Raw genomic sequence first — 10,482 nt, forward strand, 5'->3', positions numbered from 1 at the left:
TGGGGGTGCAGCAAGGAACACAACAGACAGGGTCCCTGCTTTCAGGAATCTAATATTTGAGAAGGGGAAGGACAATAATTAGGTAGGTAGATAAACAGATAAAATGCAGCAATTAATAAGTGTTAGAGGAAAATAAAACATAGTGATGTGATATCGAGCAACCGGAAAATTGCTTTAGATTGGGTGACAGGAAAGGCCTACAGGAAAAAGTGACCTTGAAGCTGAAACCTGACATTTAAGTTGAGGCCTGAAATGCTGCAGGAGAGCATTTTAGCAGTGAGAAGCCCCAGGGTGGCTGGAGGAACACACTGGGAGGAGCAGGACCTGAATGGAGTGAGGGCGGGGCTGGATCCCACGGAGCAGGTAGATCAAGGTGAGAGTCGACCTGAACTGACTTAGCATTTTCCTCTCTGGAAGAAAAGGTCAGTTGACCTTTCAGAAACTAAATTTCTTCTGGTAGCTTTGACCAAATGAATTGGAAACGCCTCCCAATTTATCATATCTGCCCTAACTAGGGAGCTCCCCTCCTCTACTTGGGGAGCATCCTGAGGTTTACCAGGTCTTTTAAAATTTGGTGTGCCTAGAACTGAGTTAATTATTCCCTTCAGAGCAGCTCCTCTTCGATAAATTACTTACACTTTAGTCTCTCCATTTACATAAGGAGAATAGTACAGCCCTTGGAGGATTGTTTTTGAAGATGAAGAGAATGCGAATAAAAATGCCTTGTCCAGTGTCAGGTGTACAATGAGCACTGAGAAAACACTAGTGTCTGTCCCTCTGCTGTCTTTTCTAGCTTCCTAAGTGACAAGAGCCATGTAGTAGGTGCTCTGGGGGCCCCGGACCGCCTGTGACTCCAGCAACTGCCCTGGAGGACTTCCCTGGGCACTGGGAAACCTTTCTCACCTGGCAGGTGCCCTGAAGTGGCGGCGAGCTGATACAGGGTAAGCTTCACCCGGGGGAGGGCGTCACGGATCAATGCCACAGGGCTGTCCTAGGTGCATTCTGGAGCCCCTCACGAGGTCACCCAAGGAACTGAGTTCCAGCTGCCCACAGCGGTAAAGAGCTCAGCGACAGCCCTTCCTTGGCTGGCTTCCCCTCCTTCCTGGTCTCTTCCTCCCCATGTCTTCACTGTGCAGTACTGGGCTCCCTTCCCAGATAAACCACCTGCACTCAGGTCCTTCTATCAGGTTTTGCTTTGGGGAACAATCTAAACTGACAGACACCAAACCCTTCCCTTCCACTACATCTGCCTCTGTCCTTCCTCCCTCCTGCTTCCGTACACCGTCAGCCACCTCATTTTGTTCATCTTCTTTCACGTATCTCTCAAATATCAGTCCCTTCAGTTTACATTCATATTTAGATGAAGCCAATCTGGTTTCTGTCTCCAGGATACATTCCCACCAACAATCTCCCTCAAGCCATCCTACTCACACGTCTTCCTAATCAGATCCCTCAGGTTCATCCACTCCCCCAGGTAAAAACTGAGTGGCTCCCCCTGGATTTTAAGCCTCCAGGGTACGGGCTCTCCACAGTTTCTTAGACTTCTTCCCTTCACTTTCTCCACCAAATCTCTGGTACGCTTGGCTCCCTGAGCATGCCCTGTATTCCTTGTAAAGTTCCAGCTCCTTTTTTTTTTTGGTTTTAAACTGCCGTTCCCATCTACCACCTCTTAATATTGCCCCCAGTAAAGTGAATTCACAAAAAAGCACCAGTTCCCAGCTGGAGTATGGAGCCCGTGGGTGAGTGAGCTCAGCTTGCGGATTTGGGGTAGGAAAAGGCAGCGAGAGATCAGGAAGCCTGAGGTCGAGCCAACCACCTCTGACAGGACAAGGGAGGTCTTTCACGAATCCGGGCCTCCCTAGTTTTACAGGAAAAGCACCAAAAAACCCAGGAGATATGTTCTCAGAACTTTGACCACAGCTCTCCATAACTACATGCCCGCGCGCGCGCACCCAGAATCACACCCACACACAATCACACATCTTTTGTCAAATTCTTGACTCACAAATTCAAAGAGGCGAGAGAAAAGTGTCTTGAAACAAACAGCAAATAGGGAAAGAAGGGCGAAACGAAACAAGAACGTGAACCTAAGAAGACAGACACCCCGATTGCCGGGAACCTTCTCGGATCTGTAACTGACACCTTGGGGCGTACCCGTGTCCCCAGGTGCTCGGCCCCCGGCCCACCCTACGGACCCGCTCGGATCGGCAAACTCACGCTGGGGCGGCCCGGGTGCGCGGTGCAGGCCAGAGCGTGGAGGCCGGAGCCGAGGTTCGGCAGGCGGTCCCGGCGCGGCAGGAGCTGCGGGGCGGTGCCCGGGAGGCTCCTCCCCGCCGTGCCAGGGGCGGGGCCGGGCTCCTGCGGGGTTCGCAGCCCGCCCCGCTCCCCCGGGAGGTGGGGCCTCTGGGCCCTCGGTTGTCCGGGCCGAAACCGGCTACCACCCCGGGCTATCCGAGGGTCGCGTCGGAGCGAGAGGGAGCTCCGCAAAGTTGCTGTCACAGTTGGTGAGGAAAGCACACGCCAAGTCTCCAGTAAGGCAGACTCGGGGCGAAGAATCCCCCAACAGCAACGTAACCCACGGCCGAGGCTCTGCTTGGGCCCCGCGTGGAACTGGGTCCCCTCCCCCCCGGTCCGGGGGTGCGGCGCCGGAGAATCCAGGCTGTCGTGTCGCCGCCTCAGGGCGGCTCCTGAGTTGAGGGGCTGCCCCCTGGTGGCCAGCGACCGGCCTTGCACCCCGTGCCAGGCGGGATTCTCGGCGGTCCACGGAGCTCCCGCAAGAGAACTGAGTCTAGGAGTGTAGGCAGAAATGCCGCCCAGTGATGTGCTTGCTGGGAAGGAAATGTGCCCGTTACAACACCAGACACGTCCATTCCAGCTAAAGCTATAGAGTGGCTGCTGCTTCGATTTCTACCTAAAATTGGTGGGAAGGTCAAAATCAAGGTTAAAGAGTTCTAAATTTGCCGCGAATCTGATTTTGCACAGCTGTGTGCAGATGCGTTGTTTTAACTTTTATGGAGTTTTTGTTTTGTTTTGTTTTAGGGGGAGAGAGTAACAGGTAGGGGTGGGGACACGCGTGCGTACTTGAGAGTGATTATGGAGAAGGGGGCTTTAGATCCCTATTTTATAATCCCCCCACCCCCGTTTGGGGCTAACGCTGGTTATACATGTAAATCATCGTACTGTTCATAAAGTTACCGGATGTATCTATTTTTTTAAAGGTTCATGACAGTCTTTTTATAAGCATGAATTAAAAGTAGCAGTTAATCTTACATCCTCGTTGATTTTAACATGCTGTGGACACTTCACTCATATTCTCTTCTGTCTCGGGGCTTATCAAGGCCAGTGCCTTCACCAGATCTCGAGCCCGTTCTCTTTGTAAAATAGGTAGCACCTCCTCCAGGATCTTGCTGTCGAGTTCCCTTTTATGTATTTTCATTTTTTAAATCTCTTTTTGACTTCTGGGTAAAAATATACTTTGGTAAACTTCATTTCTTGCGTATCTGTATAGAACATGTCATTTATTTCCTGCAGCTCACCCTCACCTTTGCCAAGAATGAAGTTGCAATCCAGCTTCTGCTTCTTCCACTTCATTCCCTTCCCAAGTCCAGGCTCCACCCCTGCCTCCCCTTAAGTGTACACTGGGTAGTGTTGACTGACTCTTCATTTTCCCTCTTTGGTGTTAAACTAACATAATGCTAATTATTATTCTATTTTTCTTTGGATCTTTACGAAAATATACTTTCAGGATTTTAAAGCAGTTTTTTTTTTGTTTGTTTGAGAGTGGGGGCAATCAGGAATGAAGTGCTGATACTTATTTTAATATGTTGTGAAATGCTTTTTGTTACGGGCTGAATTGTGATTGAGTTAAAATGAGGCCAGTGAGGTGGGGCCCTAATCTAATAAGACTGGTGTCCCTGTGAGAAGAGGAAGAGACACTAGGGATGCCCTCACAGAGAGGACAAGCCATATGAGGACACAGTGAGAAGGAGACATCCCTAAGCCACTGAGAGAGGCCTCAGGGAAACTGACCCCTGCTGGCACCTAGATCTTGAACTTCCAGTCTCCAGAACATGAGAAAGTAAATTTCTGTTCTTTAAGCCAAAGACAACTCAAAATTACCTAATCAGTAAATTTTAACAGTAAGTTAGTGGTTAAATTAAGCTACATCATACAGTGGAACACTTTTCAACTGTTAAAAGGAATGAAGTAACTCTGCAGGTACTAGTATGGAAATGTTTAAAAGTTTAATGTTTAAAATGTGTTGGTTAGTGTGTGTAATATTATCTTGTTTAATATAGAAAAAGATTTTATAGAGACACACAGCTTCTGTGTGTGTGTGTGTGTGTGTGTGTGTGTGTGTGAGAAGAACTTGATAACCATAGTTACCTCTGATAAGTGATTCCAGGGTGTTTGGGAATGGAGAATACTTTTCATCTACTGTAGTTCTTTTTTTAAAATAAATATTAATTATTTTATTTATTTATTTTTGGCTGTGTTGGGTCTTTGTTGCTGTGTGCAGGCTTTCTCTAGTTGTGGCGAGCAGGAGCTACTCCTCATTGCGGTGTGTGGGCTTCTCATTGCGTTGGCTTCTCTTATTGCAGAGCACAGGCTCTAGGCACACGGGCTTCAGTAGTTGTGGCATGCGGGCTCAGTAGTTGTGGCTCGCAGGGTCTACAGTGTAGGCTCAGTAGTTGTGGCGCACAGGCTTAGTTGCTCCGTGGCATATGGGATCTTCCCGGACCAGGGCTCAAACCCGTGTCCCCTGCATTGGCAGGTGGATTCTTAACCACTGAGCTACCAGGGAAGTCCTTCTTTTTTTAAATATAACTTTTCTTTTTCTTTCTTTATTTTTTCTTTTGGTTTTATTGAGTTATAATTGATGTACAGCACTATATAAGTTTAGGGTGTACAGCATAATGATCTGACTTAACATACATAAGGAAATGATTATCACAATAAGTTTAGTGAACGTCCATCATCTCATATAGATGCAAGGTTAAAGAAATAGAAAAAAGTTTTCTTTGTGATGAGAACAGTTAGGATTTACTCTCTGAACAGCTTTTGTATATCAGGTACAGCATGTAAATTATCTTTATCACGTTGTACCTTACATCTCTAGAACTTATTTGTCTTATAACTGGAAGTTTGTACCTTTTGACGACCTTCCTCCAATTCACCCTCCTCCCATACCCAGCCTCTGGTAACCACAAATATAATCTCTTTTCCTAGGAGTTTGGTTTTGAAGTATCATTGAGCTACAACACTGTATTAGTTTTCTGTTACATAACACAGTGAGTTGATATTTCTGTACGTTTAAAAATGATCCCCTTGATAAGTCTAGTTGTTGTCTACCACCGTACAAAGATACTACATAGTTATTGACTATATTCCTCACACTGCACATTTCATACCTGTGACTGATTTAGTTTGTAACTAAAAGTTTGTACCTCTTAATCTCCCTCACCTCTTCACCCCCACCCCCACCCCCTCGGCAACCGCCGCCTGTTCGTTCTCTGTGCCTATGACTCTGTTTCTGTTTAGGTTTTTTGTTTGTTTGTTTTTTTTTTGCGGCGTGTGGGCCTCTCACTGTTGTGGCCTCTCCCGTTGCGGAGCACAGCCTGCGGAGCATGCAGGCTCAGCGGCCATGGCTCACGGGCCCAGCCGCTCCGCGTCATATGGGATCTTCCCGGACCGGGGCACGAACCCGTGTCCCCTGCATGGGCAGGCAGACTCTCAACTACTGCGCCACCAGGGAAGCCCTCTGTTTAGTTTTGTGTGTTCATTTGTTTTGTTTTTTAGATTCCACATATAAGTGAAATCATAAAGTATTTGCCTTGTCTGATTTATTTCAGTTAGCATAATACCCTCTAGGTCCGTCCATGTTGTCGAAAGTGACAAGATTTTATTCTTTTCTGTGGCTGAGTAATACTCCATTGTGTGGGGCTGCAGGACCTTGGTGGTACCAGGGCTAGTGCTGGCCTACTGGCAGGTGGGGCTGGGTTCTGGCCCCTCTGGTGGGCAGTGGCGTGTCCTGGGGTGACTGGGGGTTCAAGGGGTCCTATGGTAGCTGGCCTGCTGTCTGCTGGGGCTGTGTTTCTACCCAGCTAGCTACTTGGTCTGGGGTGTCTCAGGACTGGGCCTGGCTGGCTGGTCGGTGGGGTCAGGTCCCAGTTCTAATAAGCTAGAGGACAGATCCCCAAATCACACTTGCCAACACCAGTGCTTCACCATGGGATGAGCACCCCAAAATGGCTGCTGCCAGCATCTGTGTCCCCAGAATGGGTCCCAGCTGCCGTCTGCCTCTTTTGGAGGCTCTCCAAGATGAGTAAGCAGGTCTGACCCTGGCTCGTTTCCTATTACTGCTTTTGCCTTGGGTCCCGGAGTGGGTAAGATTTTGTGTGTGCCCTTTAAGAGTGAAGTCTATATTTCTTACAGCCCTTTGACTATTGCGAAAGTAAGCCGTGCTAGCCTTCAAAGCCAAACATTCTGGGGCTTGTCTTCCCAGTGCAGAACCCCTAAGGCTGGGGAGTCCCAATGTGAGGCCCAGACCCCTCGCTCCTTGGGGAGAACCCCTGCAATTTTCCTCATTCTCCTGTTTGTGGGTCACCTACAGGGGAGTATGGGTCTTGATTGTACCATGATTCTGTCCCGACTACCCCTTTTGTTGTGGTTCCTTCTTTACATCTTTAGCTGTAGACGATCTTTTCTGGTAGATTCTGGTTTTTCTCATCAGTCCTTGCTCTACTATCCTTGTAAATAGTGTAATTTTGGTGTGGCCGTGAGAGGAGGTGAGCTCAGGGTCTTCCTACTCCACCGTCTTGGCCAAACTCCCCTCCAGGGGTTTTCTTTAAGGTTGCTCGATGTACAAAACTCCCTCCTACCAAAGTGCAATTTCCTTCTCCTAGAAAATGACTCTTTTTTCATATCTTAGCTCAGTCATCACTTCCTTAGGAAAGACTGTCCTAACCTCCAGAACTGTACTAAATCGTCCTTCTGATAAACCTCTGTTCTTACCCAGGTTGTAATTTTACAGTTATTTGTATGCTCATCTGATTAATGTTGTTCTCTCTCATAGGCTCTCATGGTATGAGTGTGGAGTCTGTCTCCTTTTTGCCCACCATTGATTTTGGTTCATTTCTGGAATGTAGTATCTTAATAAATATATAAATGTATGTTGAATAAATAAGTATATAGTGAATGTTCAAGAAATGTCTATTGAATTGGTGAGTAAATAAGTCTTTGGAGGATTAGTGCAAACCTGATTGGCAGAGAACCAAATGCAGTCATGTTGCAGGAGGAAGGAGCATGGCGAAACCTATACAAGGAGGACAGTTTGGATACAACAGATCAGAATTTCCGAATACTTCAGGATGGAAGCCCAGTGTGAGGCGAAGTTAGTTGAGTTCTTGGTCTCATACCAGCAAACAACTGACCTTTGAGAAGCAAAGTGGGAAACGAGCCCTGAGGGAGGGTCAAGCGAGTCCCGTGTCAGCGCTGAGCTCAAGATCTCTTCTGAGAGTTTGTGCTCTTAGGTTTTAACCGGTTTCTACCTGCATCAATCTCAGTCTTCACGGTAAAATACCATATTTACTTTACCATATTGTTCTAAAAGGACTCCTGAGCCTATTTCAGTGTTGATCTAACAGAAGAAGGGATTTCAAACAAAGGTGATTTTTCCAGGGTCAGAGAGCAGAAGCAGACCCACCATCAGTAACGCACCTGCCATTTGGGAGCAAGGGTTGGCTGAAGAGTGGAGACAAAGCAACATAAGGCACAGCATAAGGGTCCATTTAAAAAAATTGGGAAATGAAAGATGGTGACCAGCATGGATGTGACTAAGGATCATTGCTCATGTGAAGGTGTGAACCCCCAGGCCTTTCCTCCCACCCAGGAGAACACAGAAACTAGTCCATGAAAGTCAGCATATTCTCACGGGGCACATATTCTGTGAGGCACTCTGGGAGATGACGGTGATACTGTGGTCAGTAAGTCGAGAGAGGAGAGGAGACACGAAACAACTATAGTATCAGATGGATTTATGTAGAAGCTGAATTGGCTGCAAATTAAGTGCAAGGGAACAGAAAGGAAGAAGCAATGATTTCTAATCAAGATATCAGAGAAGAACTTACAGAGGTAACACTAAAACTTAGCCTTGGAGAAATATGTATGATCTTTGTGGGCAGATGAGGGTGGCAGACATTACAAAGTGAGGCTATGTCATAGTCTGCAGCATGAAGATATGTGTGTGAAAAGCTTGGTTTGAGAAAAAATGTTCATTGTGAGTGAAGCTTGTTAACAGGACTTGTATATATAGTGCTAGCTCTACGAGGCATTTGGGCCAGATTTTAAGGGACTTTGGCTGGTATACTAAGGAGCTTGGATTGTAGTCTCCAATTTGTAGGAAGGTTTTTAAGAAATGCCATGTAAGAAACACTGAGGTTACCTCCTCAACATCTTATTTTCTACCTCACCTCTCTTGTTCTTTCTAACCAAATCGCAGTTCTGTTCAGATAATCTACCTCTCCCCTACAAGATTCAGGGGGCAATGAAGCCATTTCCAGTTCCAAGGGTAGATACGAATTAGCTCAAGCCAAGCGTGCTAATCCACGCCCTTTGCACTGCAACGATGGGCTCCTTTTGGGTTATAAACAATGTAATAATTGTCTATCGTACACAGATCAGAGTTTTCATTGTTACTAGTGTTACATCAGTCCAGTTTTGTCAAATAGAGGAAAATCTCTGCAGTAATTCCGGTTTCTCACTACGCCAAATGCAGGGGTTACTTTATACGCATGCTTTCCAACTGTGGGCTAGCATTAATAGTCACTGGCCTCCTTCTTCAATTATTTTTAGTTACGAGTTAAACTTAATGTGGTCCCATATAGTCTTTCCCTAAAGGGCCTCAGGAATCTGGAAAGGATTAGCCACACTCTAATTTAGGAATGGAGATGGATGAATCCACCTATGTGCCTGTACTGGTATGAGTCACTGGCGAGGTTAATTAAGTCACTAAGATGATCCAGAACAGGTGTCTACAGCTGTTTCAAGAAGGAGTGTTTTTGTGGCTATGAAAATTCTCGGCTCAGGTCTCCCAACTGCAGGGAGTGGGTATGCAGCTGACGGACGGACCCAGCTGCTGTGCTCTAGAATCCTTGGCGCCAAAGCCACGTGGCCCAGGAGCGTCTGCTGGCCAGTGATTAAGTATGGTGGGGGCACTAAGGAGACATGGGACTTTTTTGGTTTGTGACTTTGGCTCGCGGACTCTCCAGAGGCCTTGTCAAAACCTTCTGAGACCCACAATGCAAACCATTCCCTCTTTCACTCTCTCCTCACGAAGGTTAAAACTACATCGCAGTCTGATGGCTCTTCCAGCCTCCTCTGGGTCTCTCTCCATCTCCTCTCACAAGTGTTTCCCTTAATAAACCTCTTGTACACCTGACCTCATCAGGCTTCTGCCTCTTGGAGGACCCAGGCTAATGTAAGTACTGTTATAATTATATCTCCTAACATTAAAATGCTCAAGTGTATTCATTAAAATTGTGTTGTAGTGGGAGTAAAGAGCAAAGTCATCAACTTGCGAGTATTTAGGGAAGACTCATCCACATTTTTCATTCTGTAGTACATGTATGATAACCTTTATTCAAATTATAGCATGGTCTGTTTCCAGGGGCAAGTTCCTGCCTGCATATTTATTTAAAGCAATAAGCTGGAGTTTGCTGGCCATCTTGACAGGTGGCCAGCCCTAATTCAGAGTTATAAAAGTTTTCATCTTCTCCTTTGGTGCATTTGTGAAATTAATGTGGGGTTTTTTTTGGGTTATAAGTATATGGAATATATATGGTAGGAGCCAGTAATATTCCAACCACAGAAGATGTCTTGGAGAAAATCACTGCCACTCCAGAGATATCCAGGCTGAAACTCTCTCCCTCCATTGATGATTGAGGGAGGGGGCTTCTTACATTTCTAAACTCCTCCCATTTCCAGGTCAGACATAAACTTTGGTTTTGTACCGAAGATTTCAGCCATCTGGGAACCAGTGGAGCTGACTTAGCCCAAGGCTGCGTGGATATTCTTCCTCCAGCTCTGAAATATCAGACCCAACGGGTAGGCACACAACAGATCCAAGTTCCTATAATTGCACCTACACCAGTGTGGTTTATACATCTTCATACACAATCCCACAAGGGTTGCAACTATCAAGATGCCAGAGGGGCTGTTGTATGGGGATTGGGAATCATGGAAGGCCAAATATCTCCATAACAAAATTCCTACAGAGGAAGAGTGTGTCAAAGTTCCTACTCTTATAAAGACCAGCAACATAATTCTTTTTCCTGCAAATGTTATTTCAGAATTTATTCTGAAGTTCCTGTGACATGAAGGCCTTCCTTCTTAAGTCTTCCCGTTATATATTGAGACTTGTGATCCAAAGTGTCTTTTAATTTAAACTGAGGTCGAATGGACATCGTTCAGCTTCTTGGGCAG

Source organism: Leucopleurus acutus (genome assembly GCF_964270905.1).
Source record: "Leucopleurus acutus genome assembly, chromosome: 9".
In the NCBI taxonomy this organism is placed as follows: Eukaryota; Metazoa; Chordata; class Mammalia; order Artiodactyla; family Delphinidae; genus Leucopleurus; species Leucopleurus acutus.